The sequence below is a fragment of the Fukomys damarensis genome, unplaced genomic scaffold (genome assembly GCF_012274545.1).
Source record: "Fukomys damarensis isolate Sample0158 unplaced genomic scaffold, DMR_v1.0_HiC HiC_scaffold_37, whole genome shotgun sequence".
In the NCBI taxonomy this organism is placed as follows: domain Eukaryota; kingdom Metazoa; phylum Chordata; class Mammalia; order Rodentia; family Bathyergidae; genus Fukomys; species Fukomys damarensis.
The window spans coordinates 19,375,904-19,395,878 of record NW_022900949.1 but is presented as its reverse complement, the minus strand read 5'-3'; the positions used below and the strand labels follow the sequence as shown (position 1 = coordinate 19,395,878).

Below are 19,975 nucleotides of genomic sequence, written 5' to 3'. Positions count from 1 at the left end.
GGGAAAGGGGGGAGGGGAAGGGAAGAAGAGGGGGAGGGGGAAAAGGAGATTTCCTCCCTGGTCTGCTTCTCATTAAGGAAACGAACCATTCCCTCTGGGAAGATGCTCAGCTGGTTTCCTCGAATTATGTCAAGTGCCCATTTCCTCATGCTGGGAACCTGGAGAACAAGGTTCAGGGTAGAGACCTGAGAAGGGGGTGGGTGGATGTGGGGGTGGCTGATGCAGGGGCAGGAAAGATTATCTGCGGCACTTTCAGCTCTCAAGAATCTTTCCATCTTTTGTCTTCCACTCTGTTACAGTCTTGTTTCTGCTTTAAGAATACCAATAGCTTATTCTACCTCCATGGGAATTTTAAACATAATATTTGGAAGTTTTTCCTCTCCTCCCTTTATTCTCCCTTTTATGGTGTTCCACAAATACTAATTCATGAGTGCCAACAACGTTCTTGAGTTATTAAAGAATTAATATTTGTAAAACACTTAAAGTAAGTAGCGTTTTCACATAGTAATGGTAATCGGTGTTATTGTTATTTGAATAAAGCTGACCTAACGTTTTACAGACGAATACAAAGATGACTCATACATACATACATACAAAGATGACTCATAATCGAAAGGTACCTTCATTTAAGGCGTATTAGACTGACATTAGTGAGATATCACTTTGGCTTTGAGTGAGACCCTGGCACACCGTCAGTCTTCTTAGGCCCATGACAAGATAAGCACGAGGACTTCCTTTTCGGTGTTTAGTTGTTTTGTCCGATCGGTTTTCATGTGAGACGTTACGTGGCTACAGTTAATAAAATACATTGTTATAAGCTGTTTGAAAAAAGTCAGATACAAACACTCATGCGTGTGTGAGTGTGTGAGGGACTATGTAAGTTCCAGGGGACCAGTGTGTCTCTCATGGCAAATGTGGGAAATGCGGGTACACAAAATATGACACACTAGGGTGGGTTAGATGTAATGCAACATAAACTCGAGGATTTCTTTTGTCTCACCTATCTTTTCTATTCTTTTATCACCTACTTTTCTAATCCTTTACTTTTGCTCTGTTTTCCTGTGTGCATGTGTGTTTATGTTTGTGTGTGTGTGCCCACGCCCGTGTACCTTCCACCCACCACCAAACACCCTAAAAGAATTGGGGAACTCTTCTTCCAAGAAGATTCTTCGGACTAAATGACATCTCCAAAGCCAGAGGGAAGACTCCGAGGACAGATTTCCTTATCTCCAAAGCACAAGGAGGCACTGGATTCCAGCCACAGGCGGGCGCAAAGTGAACCGAAAACTACTCGCCAAGGTGAAGGGCGCAGGCTCTGGTTTATTCTCCCCGTCCCCATTCTGCTAACTTGGGTGCTCGAGGACTGACTCAGACCCCTTGTTTGCAAGTCTGGGAATGAGAGAAAGGAAAGGAACTTTAGCATTTTGCTTCCCTTGTGGGAGTAGGTTTGCCAACCCTTAGTTCTGACGCACGCCCTGAATCCCGGTGCCAGCTCTCCCAGAGGTGCACCTGTGTGGCCCATCTCAGTCCTACCTTGACCTGTGTTTTAGCTCCAAGAATCCTTCTTCTTGATATTGCTACACATAAGAATTGTAGAGGCACAGCGACGCTCAACAACTAGGCCGCACACCGAGAGGTCCGACCGGAGACTTTATTAGGGAGAGAGGAGAGAGGGAAGAGAAGAACAAAGAAAGGAAGGTCCTTTTATTGTTTTGGGCTGGGCTATTGCTTATGTATGAGGAGTGGGCTCTTTTTAACATATCACGGGCCAGGTTGCCCTGTATGGGTTTGGTCCTGGAGAAACAGGTTTAACCCCTCCGGACTGCTGTGGCCTTGGGAGGAGGGAAACTAAAGAAAAGAGCATGAGGTCATTTTAAGAGCCAAGAAGCACCAGGAAAATGCAGCCTGTGATGGCAAGATCAGGTCCCTAACAAGAATCACTAATTAATACAAAACAGTGCACATTCGAACAACTACAGGGGATGGATCGAGGGCAACTCCAGCCCACTTTGAGTTCTTCCTCAATTTTTAAAGTCTTGAGGTTTGAGGAAGACCATACTTTGCTCCCAGGTTAGCTAGACAACGAGTGGAAAACAAAGAAATCAGAGTGCTGGATGACCGACTACACTTTTTCCTCACATTAGATTTTATGTAAATCACCAAACCTTGAAAGCAGGGGAATATTTAAGAGGGAAAAGGGCAGAAAGGGTTGACAGCACATTCACATACAAAAGAGCTGGCTGGAAATCGCTTGCTGGCACCCACCAACAAGCCCCTCCCGTGCTTCAAGCCCCCGCTTCTCCGCTCAGCCCCACGGCACAGACGCTCCAAAAGGCCCCACCCACGCGGCACTTTCTCGAAGCCCACTCAGCTGGATGCTGCAAGGAGTGGGCGCATCAGGCCCTTCCTCTGTCATTCATTTCCCTGCGTGCTCGGGGATTGAGGTGGCCCTCAGAGCTCAAGGGTCCTTGGCAATTTTGTCACAGTTGGCTTCCCAAAGAGCCGCAGGTGCGGAGGGAACCCAGAGAGCAAGCTGGTGCAGTGAATGCTTTCATTTCTTCTGGAATCTCTCCGTGATGTAGGGGACGAAGGTGAAAGGAAGTCACACTTTTCCATAATTGATGGAAAACCGTGTGTCAATATTTGGTATTCATTTTCTTGGAAAGGACTTCCTTACAGCTTATTGATACAATATGAAAACACTTCAGAAAAAAAAACCAAAACCTTGATTGTCTATTTACAGACAGCCACTCTTCTCTGCAGTCATAGGAGCTGGCTTAACCTGGTTAGGTAAATGTCAAACTAAGCTCAGGAAAGCATAATGCTGATTCACCTGGTGAAATTTCTCTCCTTTTAGGACCAAATGATGGGAGGAGGAAGTGTAGGAGAGGGAAGGGGTTAAAAAAGAATTGAGATGTGTTATGCACATGTACCACAGTGAATGTAGTCGTTATGTACTGCAAACATACAGATAGCAAAAAAGAGAGAGAAAAAGAAAAGAAAGAAACAAAAAACAAAGAGGGGAAAAAGAAAAGAAAGAGAGAGAGAGAGAGAGGAATTTATTTTTCTCCTTTTAGCCCAAACCATCTTAACACAGCTCTTGGGGGAGGTGTCTAATTTAGTGGTCACAATCTTGGACTCTGAAGTCAAGCTCGGATTTGAATACCATTTACTAACTGACCTCGAGTAAGTCACCGAACATCTCAGGTCTTAGTTTCCTCAACTGCAAAATGAGTATAATAAGGTTACCTAATTCTTTCTCCTTTTGTACCTACTGTTGAATTAATCCATTATTGTGTTTTCTTTGTTCTTTCAGGGGTTACTTGTAAATTGTTAATAGGCATCCTTAGAGTTTCTAAGTCATTAACATTTCTATGCTTCTCCTAAATAATACAGAAGACATTGGAATGCTGTGACTCTGGTCATTTCACCCCATTTTTAATCAAGTATGGACTGGTATTTGAATTCCATCTTGTGTGTTTTATCACCAAAATTGGTCACAATTAATATTACTTCATTAATTAGTATTTTAACCAATGAAAACTTTTTTCACTTACTTCCATGCTGATCAGTTTCTTTGTATCACAAATTCAGTCTGTTGTATTTACTTTCCTTCTTCCTAAAATAAATTCTTTAGAGAGTGCTTTTAGCTAGTGTCTGCTACTGTGAAATTCTCTTGGACTTGATTATTGTCTCTATCTGGCACCCCCAAGAGAGTTACAGATTAGCTGGAATGAAAACCTAGGCTAATGATTATTTTCCTTGCTTGGCTGACAATCAATACTCCATGTCTTCTCGTTTCTGTTCCCGAGTTTGAGAAGTTTGTTGGTAGTGGGAATTCCTCTCTAGCTAATCTTTCTTTCTTCCCCAGTTGTTGTATAATCTTCTCTTTGACTCCAGTGCTTTGTTTTCTAGTTTTACCAGGACCTGCCTAGGTTTGGGCACAGGGTATTTCCTGGGTCTGAGTATCTCTATTGGTTATGAACTCTTGGCTAGAAGGACACCTCTCCTCCCTTCTCTCTGGTTTGTCCTGATGTGACCCCTCTATGACGTATTTTGGTTCTTTTCACTCTGTCTTTCATGTGTCCTATCTTTGCTTTCTTATATTTCATCTCTGGACATGCTATCTCGGAGTTATTAATTTTTAGGTCTGAGTTCTAGTTCAAAACACATATTTAGAATTATGTTCAATCTGTTGTTTATCCTGAACATTGATTTACTATCCATTCAATTGCTATCTTTTCCACTGGTAAGCATGCTATTATGTTAGGTCTAAAAGTTCTCATTTCTTCTTCTTGTCCTGTTTTTCTCTAAAATGTATTTATGCAGTTATATTGAACATTATTATTTTATATTCTCTGCTGTTTGTTTTCATTAGTTAATCTTGCATGTGGCAGATTGTTTCCCAGCCCCATCTGTAATTTCAGTTTATAAACCCAGGTGAAAAGAGGATTTATCCTATTATACGACTCCTGCCTAAATTGAGGTTGTCTCTGCAGAGAGGTTTTGGATTTGTTTCTAACCTTGGGGTATCATGGCCTGACACTAATTTTGACAGTAGAGTCTCAGAACGGGATTTCGCAGACTATACAGAGGTAATATATTAGAGCTTTCAAGCTCACATGTGGTATAAACTTGTGTTTAAAAATTACCCAAGAAATAATTTAGTTTCTCACACCAGCCCAGGTTGAGAAAGACAAGATTGCTTCTTAGGCAGAGTAGATTTTTGGCCTAAGGTTTGCATCACTGAAGACACTAGTTTTACGTGAGGGACTCATTGGACTTCCAATTTTATTTGGGTCTAAGAGTTCATCATCTGCCTTTACTAATTTCTAAGCAGTCTTTTTCTAGACTGCTACTGTTCATGCAAATTGAGCCCATGTCTTATGGAAAGTTTAATATAACAACAAAGACCTATCACATTGTCTGTTGCCCTGAGACTCCTGGAGACACTCTTCCCTCAGGAAGGACCTCAGTAACGGGTGAGGGAATCAGGCACCCGACACCTCTCTGGGAAAGAGTCATGGCGCAACTTCCGAATGCTGACTAAATGCTGGGACAAAGGTTAAACACTGCCTTTGGGTAAAATGAACCTTCATCCTTTTATCCTCAAAAAAGAAAGTTGAAAAGAATCATTAGGCAGAAGAACAGGAAGGAATGAAACTACAGCGTGCTTCTGAGTGTGAGTCCTGATGGTCTACTGGACTTTCACAAGGACTGGCAGAACTGAGTGGACACTGTCTGACCCCAGATGTCGTGATGTGGTTGCCTATGATTGGACTCTGAGGCACGGGGAAGCCCCACCTCAGAGGAAAGTGAGCCAGGCCAGTTCCCTTCATAATGGCGGTTATTAGTTCGGTTTTTTTGTTGTCCTCTGCCCCCAGGTATGTTGAAAGTGGTCAGGTGTGTAAGAGGGCTTAGCTCAAGCCTAACCTGATCCAGAAATTAATTCAGCTCTGGACAGGGACAGCTGGCGGGTTGTGTGGAGAGCTGCCCGCCTCACAATTTAGACTATGAACACTGGTGCCCCATTGCTTCTGACAATGTCTCAGGGAGTGCTGGCCTGAGCTAGCAGGTGGGCTTCACAATTACTGAGGAGATGATTGTGTCACATTGGTGACAGATAAGAGGAGACATATGTGGTACGGAGGGAAGACACATTACAATCACCTCTGGACTCTGCCGAATTTCAGATGTGAGACAAAAGCTATGTGAGCCTGGAAAATGTGGTGACGATTTTAATGTCAACTACTTCCTGATTCTTCACTCAAGACCGGGGTAGAAACCTCCATCTCTTCAGCCCCAGGGAAAGCTTGGAGACTTGAAAATATCCATTTAGATATGGTGATCATGATCACAGTGTCCCTGGAGTTTAGAGATGCAAATGGAGCATTAGTATTGCATAAACATGAATTAGTGCGGTGTGTACACACCAGAATGCCTGCCTTTAGGTGGACCTGATGGCAAAATAAAGAGGGGTTATCTTGAGACCTAGATGATGAAAATGTATGAGAAATTAGAAAGAGCAGGATGGACTAATTTAATGTGGGTCATAATGCTGTTAGTTTCAGCAAGATCGACTATATTCAGAGCTCCTGTAATAATAGGCCTCAACAAATTTAAAAGGACTGCAGTCTTACAAAGTATAATTTCTGCAACAGAATTAAACCAGAAATAATCCAGAAACTCCTGTAAAATCTGCCAAACATTTAAAAATTAAACAACACACAATGATCAAGGATTGAAAGAGAAGATACAAGAGAAACTAGAAAATAGTTTGAACTAAATGAAAATAAAACAGTATGTCAAACTTTGTGGGATATAGCTAAAAGTGTACTTAAAGGAAAATTTATAGCATTACTTATTCATATTAGAAAACAAGAGAGGCCTCAATCTATGGGCTAAACCCCATCTTAGAAACTAGGGAAATAAAAACAAGTTAATCCCAAAGCAAACCAAAATAATAACGGTAAAAGTGTAAATTGATGGAACTGAAAAGAGAAAGATAATAGAGAAAATTAAGGAAGCCATAATGAACAACAAAAATTTGACAAACTTTTAGGTACATTGGTGAAGAAAAAAAGAGACAGAAAATGCAGTTTAGTAATATGGAAACAAAAAAGAGAATATCACCGCAGGCCCTATAAACAGTTTTTAAAAAGCAGCTTCAAGCCTCTCAAAATGTGAAATCTTAGATCAAATGAACAAACGCCTTGAGAAATGCAACTTGGTTATTCCTACCTCAATGAAAGGAATCAAGTTACTTATTAAAAACTTTCTGCCAAAGAAGACTCCAGTTCAAGATGGGTTCACTGGTCAATTCTGCCAAATAGCCAGTGAAAAATCGGTAATACCTGTATATAACTCTTCTGGCAAAGAAATGAAAAAGAAATGTTTCCCAGTTCATTTTATGAGACCAACATAATCCTGACACCAGATCAGAAGTCAATATAAGAAAAAGAAACCATGTTCTCATATCTTTCATAAATGTAAATACAAAAGTTTTCAATAAATATTAGCAAAATGAATCCAGCAATATATAAAAAGAACAATAAATGAAAAGATTAACTGGAAAGATGGTTTTAGAGTAGAAAAACCAATCAATGTAGTTCACCATGTCAATAGATCCAGAGAAAGTGTCTGATAATATTCATTCACAATTTTAAAAATTCTTAGAAGGCTATGACTAAAAGGAACTTCCTTAACCTGATGAAAAACATTCACAAAAAACCAACAGCCAACAGGTAATATCCCAGCTGAGAACAAGGCGAGGATGTTTTCTTTCACCATTCCTGTCCAAGAGCATGTAGGATGCCTTGCCAAGGCAGTGAAGCAATGAAAAGTAGAATGTGTTTTCATCAGAAAGGAAGACGTAAAATCATCTCTATTCGCAGAAGAAATGACTGTCTTCCTAGAAAAGCCACAGAAAGCCATTTGAACAAGAAAGTTTTAAAAAGCCAAAGGGTTCAATATACAAAAATCAATGCCATTTCTATATACTATGTATAAATAATCTGAAATTGAAATTCAAAGAATATATTAATTGACATGGTATGACCAAAAACATCAAATATTTAAATACAGCCCTAACCAAGTATGTTGAGGATCTGACTCTTCAAAACTAGAAAGCACTGAAATTAAATAAGATCAAAATAAGTTGGAAGATATACCCCATGCGTGGAATGGAAGATAATGACATTAAGATATCAATTCTCTCCTAATTTGTCCACAAATTTAAAATAATCCTAAAATTCTAATAAATTGTTTTATAGAAACTGACAGCATGATTGAAAATTCACTTGGGAAGGCAAAGAATAGGAGTAACTAAAAGCTATTAAAAAGAAAAAGTTGGGGGCTGGGGATTTAGCTCAGCAGTTCGGTGGCCTGCCTTGCAAGCGCAAGGACCTGAGTTCAATCCCTGGTAGCAAAAAAGAAAAAGAAAAAGTTGGGGGCTGGGGATTTAGCTCAGCAGTTCGGTGGCCTGCCTTGCAAGCGCAAGGACCTGAGTTCAATCCCTGGTAGCAAAAAAGAAAAAGAAAAAGTTGGAGGATTTATAGTACCCATTTCCAGGCTTGTGATTAAGCTACAGTAATTAAAACAGTGTAGTTTTGACAAACTAGGTGAACACACCTGGTAAAGTATGGAGAAATAGATCTACATATACATAGTCAGTCAAATTAAATTATGCTCTTTGAGAACTGGCACTTAGGAAACTTTAAAACTCTCACTGTGTGCGAAATATATTCAAAGCATTAATAAAGAATTTGAAGCCAAATATATAAAAACTTTCAAAGCTCAATGATAGAAAACCCATTTTTTAAAACGGGCAAGACATGAGAAAAGACTCCATCAGAAAAGCCATGTGAATAGCAAATAATCACATTAAAATATGTTGAACATTATTATTCCTTGAAAAAAATGTAATTTAAGACCTGAATGAGATACAATTACCTATTTAAATAGGTAAAATGAAGGCAAAAATAAAACCTGATAATACTGTTAGATGGAATAGCTAGAATAATTTCTGCAACTGTTTTCTCACACATTGCTGGTAGATATGCAAAATTATTCAGTCTCTTTGGAAAACAGTCTGGCAATTTCTTATATGGACTCATCATCTGATCTACTAGTTTTGTCACTGCGTATTTATTTATTCAAGGGAAACAAAGACGTAAGTGCCCACAAAAACCTGCATATGAACATTTATAGGGGCTTTATTCATAAACAGAAACATCCCAAATATCCTCCCGCCGATAAACAGATTAACACTGTGCTACAGCCATGAGATGGACTTGTGCCGGACCAGGAGAGGAGATGGACTGCTGATGTACACAATGAGAATGAAAGTAGAGAGCATTTTATGTTACAGACTTGCCAGGGCTACAAGATATGGTTTCATTTTTATGACACTGTGGAAGAAGAAAACTCTAGGGGAAGAAAACAACCCCGGCTGCCAGGGGCTGGGTGTTATGGGAGAGGTTAACTACAAAGCTTATCGTGTGTGTGCGTGTGGTAAGAGACGATTCCATATCTGGACCGTAGAGATTGACTCGATTGACTACATTTTTTTGAAATGCATAGACCTGCACAATAAAAGGGATGAATGTGAGTGCATGTAAATTATACCTCAATAAACCAGACGTTTAGTTTTAGTTTTAGGTTTTCAAAGAGCAGCTCAGCAGGGAGCGATACAGTGAGGATCAGGGCTCAGTGAATGAGGAAAACCTTCTAAGAAGAAAATACAGCTACCTTAATCCAGTATGATGGGAACCTACGGAGAGAAAAGAAATTTCAACAGAAGATGAAAACCATAGGCTAGGGCGAAGGTGTCTGCAAACGAAACAAAAAACAAAAACCAGTTTTAACCTGGCTTGAGAGTCCATCAAGAAACACAGAGAGTATTTATTTTAAGAAATGACAACTAATTTGTAGCTATGCTGAGCTGGACGCAGCTTAAAGAAGCTCCCACAAGAGTGTGGAAGGTAGGATTCTAAGATGGTCCTTGGTAGAAGGCGTCTCTGGGTGCACATGTCCTGAATAATCCTCGCCACCGGGGTGGGAGTGTAGCTGGTAAACATGACAGGAATTCATCCCCAAGACAGGTAACTGGTTAGTTGACTTTGAGTTCATCAAAGGGTGGATTATCCTGGGTGAACATGAGCTCATCAGTTGAGCTTCAAAGCAGGGCTGGGCCCTTCCCACACTATTTCCCATGAGGCTCCAAGAGGCAAAAAGCTGTTGTAACTATGCTGCAAATGTGTCAAAAGAAGTTCACCAGACACAGACCGGAGGGGCCTTCTAGGAGCAGAGAGGTCTGCAGCCCGCACCCAGCAAAGACAAGCGGCTTGATTTCGGACATAATCAGAGATCTGCAAAAAGGACCCCCAGTCTCCCTTGATTGAAACCCTAACATGTGTGATGTAAGCCTAGTAAGACTGTAAGCAGAGAACCCCATCAGACTGTGCTCAGACTTCTGACCCAGACAAAATGTAAGGTAATAAACTTGTGTTGGGTTGTGCTATTAAGTTTGTGGTGATTTGGTTATCTACCACTAGAAAGTCAATTCAAAGAGCGATTGAGCAATTCAAGTATATCAAACTATTTTCTCAATGAAAATATTTTCATGGTTTTGACCCCCAAGAGTTCCACAACCAATAGATTTAATGATTTGCTATCCACTGAACCAAAGAAGTATCACAAAAGTTAACAACAGAGAGAAGAGGAGAAGGCTAAAGGGATGTGAAAAAGAAAGTTTTTATTTTTCCTTCCCCAAAGAATATTATTTGAATTCTTATAGCAGGTTCTAGCATTCTTGGAAATTACTGTCATTTTTTTTGGTTACCGGGACCAAACTCAGGACCTTGAACTTGTGAGGCAGGCAGAGGAACCAGTGAGCTAAATCCCCAGGCCCAGCATTCTTGCAAATTAAACAAAATTACTCTTTTATTTTCATTTCAATTTTTTTTGAAATCATAATTTTTATATTTCAGTTCTTTTATACTCTTCATTCTAAACATAATGCAATAAAAATTGAACATGTAATAATTTACCTTGTAACTCTTCAGTCTGATGAGATCAACCTTGGTAGAAACGCATCTGTCTGAATGCTGGCTGATGTTCTCAAGGTGTTCTACGAGGTCGGCACACAGTTTGTGACCTCCTTTAAGGACACTCAGGACCATAATGCCACAGCATCCTATGTCTTTCATAATGCCCTCAGCCAGCTGCTCAACTCTGGAAAGTGCAAATAATAAAAGATATGTTAAAGCACAACTACTTCTGCATATTTTAATTCCTTTAATTCAAATGCATGATGTTTTATAATACATTAGGCAATCAAGAATGCAGAAATGAGCTTGGGAAATAGAAAGCTTCAGATAGAAAAGCTTTGTCAAGGCTGTTCAGACATACTTCTAGTCACATATTCAAGGGCAAGTCTCGTTCCCCTGTGTCATAAAAACCAAGGTTAAAGTACAGTGTCAAAGATCAGAAATATTATCCATCATTTTATCACTACCGTGCCTAGTTGTTAACCCTAACATTTGGTTATGGTGGCGTTTGGTGATATGTTCACTTTACCGCACAGGAAAGAGAAACAGAGAATGACTCACTCACTTTATATTACAGGAGACTGGAGGAAATGTCAAGCCCGTTTTAACTGTTATAAGGATAACAAGTCTTATCTTCAACCAATGTAGCACGCACACTGACTGGGGAAAGGTGCTCCAGAGGACAGCTGCAGGGGCAAGTGCTTCCCTGAAAACAAAGTGAGGGAGGCCCTTGGGGATGTGCTGAGAGCAGCAGCCTCAGACTGCCATGACATCTCTGGGAACTGACCTTGTAGTTCTTCCTAACTGTTTATATCTGTGAGTCCATTGTCCCTGGTCATATAACATTAGTACCTTAAAGGGAGGCAGGATCTCAGGCATTATTTTTTTTGTTTGTTTGTTTTTTGAGACAGGGTCTCACTATGTAGTTGAGACTGCCCTGGAACTCACTATGTAGCCCAGGCTGGTCTTGAACTCACAGTGATCCTCCTGAAAGGCACATACTTTTTAAAAGGTCTTCATTGGCACTTCAAAAGAAATTAGATTAAAATGGATGAACTAAATTATATATTACATATATGTATATATTCTATATATGTGATATATATTATATAATACTGCATGTTTTGTATGTGTGTGCATATATGCATATACATGTTACAGAATAGTAACTGTGGTGTCAGGCAATGTTTCTCAAAATACAATCATCAGAAAATTTATACATCAGAATATATGACATCCTCCTTAAAAAGGGACATTTGTTTCTAGCATGATAGAATGACTGGTCAATACATTTTTTTTAACACACACACACAAAACCAAGATGAACAAAACTTTCAAATCTAGTGATCTCCAGCTCTAGAAATCAACCAAAGGCATACAATAAGCCAAGAAGCATTTTAGTCATGAAAATATTGAGCACTGGATAAAAATGGCATAAATCTGTGACATTCTTGCCGGGGAATGCATCCACCATTCCCTACCCCCAGCTCTGTTTTTCTGCCACGCAACTCAGCCAGTGTGGGGCATGGCCAGAGGGAAGTCACCTGTAGGGAAACTGCTATTATCCTCAAAGTTGCAATCTCATTTGAACTGTGAGCTGGCAGATGAGTCAGGATGCTATAGGGAGTGCAAGAGGGTTAGAGGGTTACAGGGCAGGAGTACACATAGCAAGTTCTTCCTAGATCTCAAATTGACCAGCGGCTTTTCACACACATAGTGAGATCAGAGGGGGCCCAGGCCACTCACATATCCCTGGATGACAGAGGCTGTCTGAATGCACAGAACAGACCAAAAATAAAATCAGAGAGGAATTGAAAGAGATTGGATGGAGATTTGAATATGCTTCCTAGACCATTTACACACCCAGCAGCAGAGAGTGGATAGTACTGTCTCAAAATGTTTGAATGCCATTTCTAACTAATCATGGGGTAAATCCTAATGAGGCTTAAAAATAGAAACAAGGAGGCCAAGATGGCTGTGAGACTCGCCACTTTACTCAAGAATGTCTGGGCCAAGGAGCCAGTGCTGGCCTTTGGGACCCTCTCTATTATTCCATTGTCACTCAGCCCCTCCATCAAGAATACTGTCATGATCAACCAGGCCCTACCCTACAGCTACCAGTGCTCCTCCCAGATGATAGGAGCTGCCCTGATATTCCCAACCAGCCTCAGGACCCTCCAGGCTCTGGCTTGGAGTAGCTGAAGAAAACATGAGCATCCCCACTGACAGGGAGGAGGTCCCTTCCCCATAGCCCCCAATAAAATTGTGAAAACCAAACTCAGTAAATAAATAAAAAGGGAAAAATAAATCACTCAGTTATCAGAGGCCACACACTGTAGGAGAGACAGATTTTACAGAGTGAAGGGTGAGAGGAGAGGAAAGAGAGAGAGAGAGAGAAGAGAGAGAGAGAGAGAGGCATGGGGGGGAAGAGAAGGAGGGGAGAAAGAATAACAGTAACAAGCAGAAAATAGCTTCAAAAATGAAAGTTAATAAACTTATTATCGCAATAATCACTTTATATGTGGAGGGTCTAAATATACCAATTAAAAGACAAAGAGTGTCACAGTGGATTTTTAAAAAAAGACCCAACTATATGTTATTTATAAACATTCACTTTAAAAACAAGGAGGACTCAAGGTTAAATAATAGAAAAAGACAAGCCATGCTAATCAAAAGAAAGCTGGAATTGCTATGCTAATTTCTGGTGGAGTAGACTTCAAAGCAAGAAAATTTATCAGGGATAGAGAAAGGCATTACATAATAATAGAGGTCAGTTATCCAGGAAGACATTACAATCTAATGTGAATGTTCCTAACAATACAGTGTCCAAAACTGATACAACAATAAAGAGAAACAGATAAAATTCACTATTGTATTTGGAGTCCTCAACACCCATTCTATGAGTAATTTATGGATTCAACAGTCAAAATCAGTAAAGTGAGCATAGCAGCACCATGGATCCTACTGACATTTATGGAATACTTCATCCAACAATCACAGAATATACATTCTTCTCAAAAGATGCCAACAGGAAAACACAAAGACACTCTCTTCAAAAGATACAAATAGGAAAGTGCAAAGACAGGCCACAGACTAGTAGAAAATATTTTCATGTCATATATCTGATAAAAGACTTGCCTCCAAAATATATAGCAAACTCTTACAATCCAACAAGACAGACAACCAAATTTTAAAGATTGGCAAAAAACTTGAATAGACACTCTTCAAAGAAGATTGCTGGTGGGAATGGAAAATGGTGCAGTCACTGGAAATAACATGCAGTTTGTTAAAATGGCCAGAAAACCAGAATTCCACTCCAAGGAATCCGTCCACGAGAAGTGAAAACATAGCTCCACACAATGACTGTTATACATGAATGTTCACGGGCACCTTAGTCACAATAGGCAAAACTGGAAATCCAAATGTCTATCAACTGATGGATCAATAATTCAGTACTGTACAATTCTATGTAAATGAAATTCCCAGAAAATTAATTTTTATAGGAAAAAGTCAAATTAGTGATTGTCCCTCAGGGTAGCTGCCAGGAGGGACTGAAAGCAAACTTTTTGGGATGATGCACATGCTGTAGAACTGGGAGGGGGATATGGTTGCCCAAGCATAGGAAATCATTGAGTCACTTACAATAGGTGAATTTTGTAGTGTGAAATTATGTCTTAATATTTATTTTAGTGGTGAGGATTGGCATTGCTAGGCTCCCCCTGAGACTACTGATTGAGGATTTCTCGATATGAGCGTTAGGGCCAGGAATTTAGCTCAGTGGTTTCAGCACCTGCCTCGCAAGTGCAACAACCCAAGTTCAATCCCCAGTACCAAAAAAAAAAAAGAGCATCTAGATATGAGTGTTAATAATATGCTCTCTAACAAATTCACTGGGTGACTTTTCTAGTACAAGAAAAAGGTCTTAGTCACTTTATGTAGGACTCAATCATGCTTCTTATCAGGATGCATCTAACTAAAATCATAAAATTCAAGCAAGAAAAGTAGGAATTTGTTAGGGTTTGATACCTCCCAAACTGCTATTAAGACAAAACTCAAAGCTACGAAGAGGTGAGTAATACAAAGTCTCCCTCTGCATAAGAAGTTGGTTTAATGGTTTAAGTCAAAGAGGTTTCTCCTTTCTATTTTCTTTGCCATAATTTCCATCTTTAATAAGATGCAGATGTTCATTTTGAATTGCCAGCTGGGAGATTGGAAATGCAAAACCTCCCAAGTTCGTTTGATCATGGAGATTTTGTCCCCTGTGAGCATGCATCTCACTAGTCCATGGGAAAGTCATCTCAGACAATGAAAAAGCCCAAACTAGGACTTAAGGCAATAGTATACCATATCGTGGGAGAAAAAGCAATGCATGTGCCTTAGGCAATAGAAAATCTTAAGAATTCATTTGAAAGAATAACAGCTTCTTTTTCTTACTGGCAGACGAACAAATAATATCTTGGAAAGGTGACCAGTTCACATCAGACTTTATTTTGCTCTGAACACTTCATTCATAAAGTTAAATTTTAACTCAGAAAAATACGACAGATTACAAAACTATAGAGGCAAAAGTATAATGGCTTGAGGAAAGGATTGGTGTGCGAGCTCAAAGTCTCAACTTGGTCCTACTTTCCATTGCCTTCTCCACTCTGAATTACTGGCCTCTGAAGAATTGCTAGGATTCCAGAGGTAGGTTGTAAACACCAGAATGTTTGCTTTCCATAGAATGTGGAGACTTATGTGTTTGACCTTTGATCAATAACCCCGAGGCACATGAACAGTCTTAGCACTGGGGCAATTTTGTCAGAGGGGCACAACCTATAAATTCTGTTGCCCCTAGTGGGCTGAATTAATTGTGGCTTTCTGAAAATCAAGAGTAAGTAGGAGGGGCTTAGGGGCTTAACACAAGAAAGAAAATATTGTCTTTGGAAAAGCCAATAAGAAAAGCCAGACGATATCTATGTAGATAGGCAGGAAAGCACGAGAAACAGTTCTCTGCTGATAATTTAAAGCTACAAATACAATTATTCCCAAATCATTACCACTCATCTGAAAATATAATTGCACACAGACTGGCTGAACTGTGTGATTCATTATTTGCTTCAAGAGAAATGGGATGAAAGTCATAGGAAAAGTCAGGACTGGTCTTGTAAGGTCCCCTCCTAATTCTTCCTGCTTAGTTCAGGCTGCGACCTGTGAGTTGCATGGGATAAAGGTTTCTGGGTGAGAAGCAATTCTTCCCCAGTCCCCACTGTTCTTATTTTGAACAGGACTTTGTCACAGTGAGGCTGTTACGATAGTTACACACATACATCCTTCTTACCATCCCCCTAGGTCCCGGTACACCATTTAGCTAAAGCATACATTCATGGTATTTCAAATTTGTTCTCCCATAAAGGTTCTCTTTTCCATTAAAATAAGGGTCTCAGAAATAAAGTCTGGAGAATACTGTAAGACTCATACAAAAGTGGGCCAGTCCAGAGCAGGAGCAAAATCGAGGAAGGAAATGACACTCACCCGCCCACGATGATGCCATGGGGTAAGAGGACATATCCCAAGTCTTCATAATAGTGCTGCAGGCATGTGAGTAAGTTCAAGTCACATCCTGGCCATCTGTCTGCAATCTGCAAATAGAATTATTTCGGTCATGCAGCTTTTCATCAGCTCAAGACGTAAGCAGAACTCCACTGCTTTCGTGTCTGCTTTCGTCTCTCCATCCTCATCCTGGTCTGCACCACCACTCTCTCCCTGGACTATTGCAGTAGCTGCTAAACTTGGCCCCCTTTCTTCCACTTTCTCAGCTGGAGTGCTCTTTTTCACATGTACCTTGGAGAAATGCAAAGAAAAACGCAACACTGAAAATCTTAGTCCAGAAAAAATGGCTACCATCAAGAACAAAACATCAAATCCGGGTGAGGTTATGGTGCAAGAGGAAACCTTTTACATTGTTGATGGGAATATAAACTAGTACAACCTATATGGAGATCAGCATGGAGATTCCTCAAAAAACTAAAGGTAGAAATTCCATCTGACCCAGCTATACCTCTTCTGGGTATTTTCCTGAAAGCGTTAGACATTATATTACAGTGATACGTGCATAGATATGTTTATAGGAGCACACCTCGCAGTAACTAAAGCAGCCTATGCGTCCAGCTACAGGTGAAAGGATAAAGATGTGGTAATATAAACACAACGGAGTACTACGCAACCATAAAGGGTACCTGAGTCATTTGTAGGAAGCTAGATACCATGTGACACCAGATGCTAAATAAAATAAATCAGGTACAGAAGGCTAATTATGACACGATTTCTTCTATGTGAGCAACTCAAAATATAAAGAAAGAGTAAAACAATAGGAAAGAGGGAGGTAGACCCTTGGGAGATGGGAAGGGGATCTAGGGATGGACGAAGGGAAGTTAACGGATTAAAATGAGATTTTTACGTCTACCACCTCCCCACGGTGAATGTGTTCACTACGGAGCCAATACTAATAAAATGTACACATACATCACCATGGCAGCTTCCCACTCAAAAATTCGCAAGGGCTTCTCATTTCACGGTGAGTCAAATCCGGAGTCCTGACCGTGGCTCTCCCTTTCTGTCGAGGATTTCCCGGCGCTATCTCAGCCCCACACTCTGCTCCAGCCGTTGTTCTCCTCGCTGGTCCCCGAATCGGCCACGCTCGCTTCTGCTGCGTGAACTTGCGCCTGCTATTTCCTCTGCCGGCGATGCTGTTCCCTTAGATGGCCGCACGGCTTGTCCTCTTCTCCTCCCAAGCCTTCATTGGATGTCACCTTTCCAGAGGCTTTCTGTGACCAAGTATAGAAAAGCTATCCCTCCTTCCTCCCTCTCTCTTTTGCTCTGCATCCGCCTTGCCTTTCCTTCCCAGCGTCTATCACCATTGCGCGGGACCCTGTGCTGCCCTGTCTCCCCCCACTACACGTTAGCTCCTTCTGACAGACTTCATCTTATTTCGCTGTTGATTCCAGCTCCTAAACCCACACGTCATGTGGCCTCTTCAACTCCAGCCTCAACCTTCAGTTCGTCTCCTGTGGTACAGAGCACCACAGCACCATGCAAAGATCTGGAGATTCAGCTGTCACCTGCACGGCCCGCAGAGCTGATGTCCTCTGCACACTTGAAAAGCACCAGCGCACTCTGCCTCCACCAGTCAAGCTGGTCAGTGGGGCCATTGACTTTGTTCCGAGCAGCGCTGACTCCACTCAGCATTCCTTGGGCCCACCTCACAGCAGTACCAGAACAGCCTCCGGGCCGCAAGGAAGCTCTGGCTGGCTCCCTGTAAACCATCTGAGAACCTGCTGAGCACCAGGCCCCAGGGAGGTCATCCCAGCGTGTCCGGCTCTCCTGCTAGACCACACACACTGCCACTCCACTTCCTGGAGGCCTTCCACTGGCAGTCCCACAGCTAGTGGATGTCTGAGTTCATTCCTCCCACCATGAAAATCCTTTACTGCCCTCTGATCTGATTAAACATCACAGACGTACTCGCTACTCCAAGTTCAAGAGTTTGCCCCTGACTCGTATTACAACTGTTGTGTTAGGGAAATCATGCATGCTTTCTGAGATCTAGTCCCCCACTTATAGTAAAACAGTAAAACTATGGATTGGGTACTGGGGAGGAGTAAAAGAGCTAGAATAGACAATGTAGCATAGTACCTAGTACATTGGCCAGTGTGTAGCAAGTGTCTAATAAATGATGCCAAAAATAATGCCAAGCGAAGGGGAATGATGTTAAGAAAATGACAAACAAACCCCCACAAAAAAAATCTGTAATGACAATCTGTCAGCAGAGGCAGCACGGAGTAAATGGTCAGTCACTTAGACTTACGGGTCTAACTTGGTGGTTTTGGGACAGTGGGCATATTAACTTTTTAAGCCTCAGTGTGTTCGTCGATAAGAAAGTCAATGATTTCCTCTTCTGGCTACTGTGAGGATTACATAAGATAGATAATGGATGTAAGACTCATACCCATATCTGGTCCATAGAGTCCTTAAGCAATACGTGTTAACCATTTGGAAGAAATGGGACATCAATCATTTAATTACAAATTATGTCTTTATCTAAAGATGTACTTCAAAGCTATTTGCCAAAGTCTTATTACCTTAGTTAAAGCTGAAACTTTAGAAGTGGAAGAAATGGCTTTCTCTAAAACTATCATACAATCCCAAATGGGCATTATTTCCAATTAATCTTAACTAGCATTTTCACTGTGGAGATCAAAGACATTACTGGAAATGAAAGAACTACTACTGGTTTAAATTTTGTTATCTTGAATGGTGCATGCAAATCATGCTGTAAATAAGCATAAACCTGAAGCGATGGAGGTCGCTCTGAACCTCAGATAATTATGTTATTCATTTGCTTTCTTAAAAAGTCACAACAAGCAATCTTTACATAGTTTCAGTATCACAGATAATATGCTCTAAGTTTATTAACACAATGCTTTCTCTGTTCAAAGAGGCAAGGCACTGCCAAGCTGGGGAAGTGACAAACACATAACTGAGTCATTTTATACAGCATCCAAACCCCAGAACTAATTCTGATCCTCTTGTTCTCATCTGAAGACATTATTGAAAACTTTCTTTCCAAGTCATTAAAATATATGTTTTCTTTTTTCCTTAGATTATTTCTTTCAGGTTCAGGTTTTGCCTCAGACAGAAAAACATCTGGGAAGCATTATGCTCTGCTTCTGTCCACCTCTGAACTCCACACACATGGCCCTGCTCTCCTCTGAGAGCCACTGTCACTGGCTTTCGGGCTCACCCTTATCCCCCCTCCAGCAAAGGAAGGAGTCTCATCTCTTGTACCTGGTTCCTAGAATCCCAGCAGCCCGGCCCCAGCCCAGACCCAGAGCCTGGCAGGGTGGTGGACTGCGATGGGCAGGCCGTCTTGGAACCACAAGTTGGAACAATGGGTAAAAGTGGCGCTGAGAAGGGTCTTGGGTTCTACAACCTGAGGAACAAGGGAACCACAGAACTCCGCGTCCCCCACATGCCTTCCTCTTCTCTTGTGGGTTCAGCACCCAGCAGTTAAAACTCAGCACGCCCAGTAAAGCTGCCCTAGGTGCACCCCATACTGCCTCTCCACACCCCTGGGAGGGGGGTTCATGTGGGAGAGAGGGAGAGGCACCCGTAACAGAAACACAACCATTATTTTAGGATGTGCCCTTCCTCCGACCCATGTAGGTAACAACATGGCTCTTTTGGTAGTGCCTTGGTAAAAATCAAACTGAAGAGAGAAACCAAAATGTCTAATCACCTGACCCCCAAAAGCCAGGTGGGCAAAGAAGATCTCACCTCCTCCCGAAAAGGAGCAAAGAAGCATCAAACAGGAGCCTTGGGGACCTTATCGGCTCCAGATCAAGCAACAACCAACTCTGAGCAAAATTTCTGAACACAGGGTCTTT

At 41.2% G+C, this 19,975-nt stretch overlaps 1 long non-coding RNA gene across 2 annotated transcripts in view; it reads right to left on the bottom strand.

The window, feature by feature from the left end:
• The window catches only part of LOC104859278, a 28,079-nt gene extending 17,460 nt beyond the window's left edge, over positions 1-10,619 (bottom strand). For both annotated transcript variants that reach the window (XR_779327.1, XR_779328.1), the window contains exon 1: positions 10,551-10,619. This is a non-coding gene — a long non-coding RNA (uncharacterized LOC104859278). The remainder of the gene's footprint in view (positions 1-10,550) is intronic.
• Between the last annotated feature and the right edge of the window lie 9,356 nt (positions 10,620-19,975).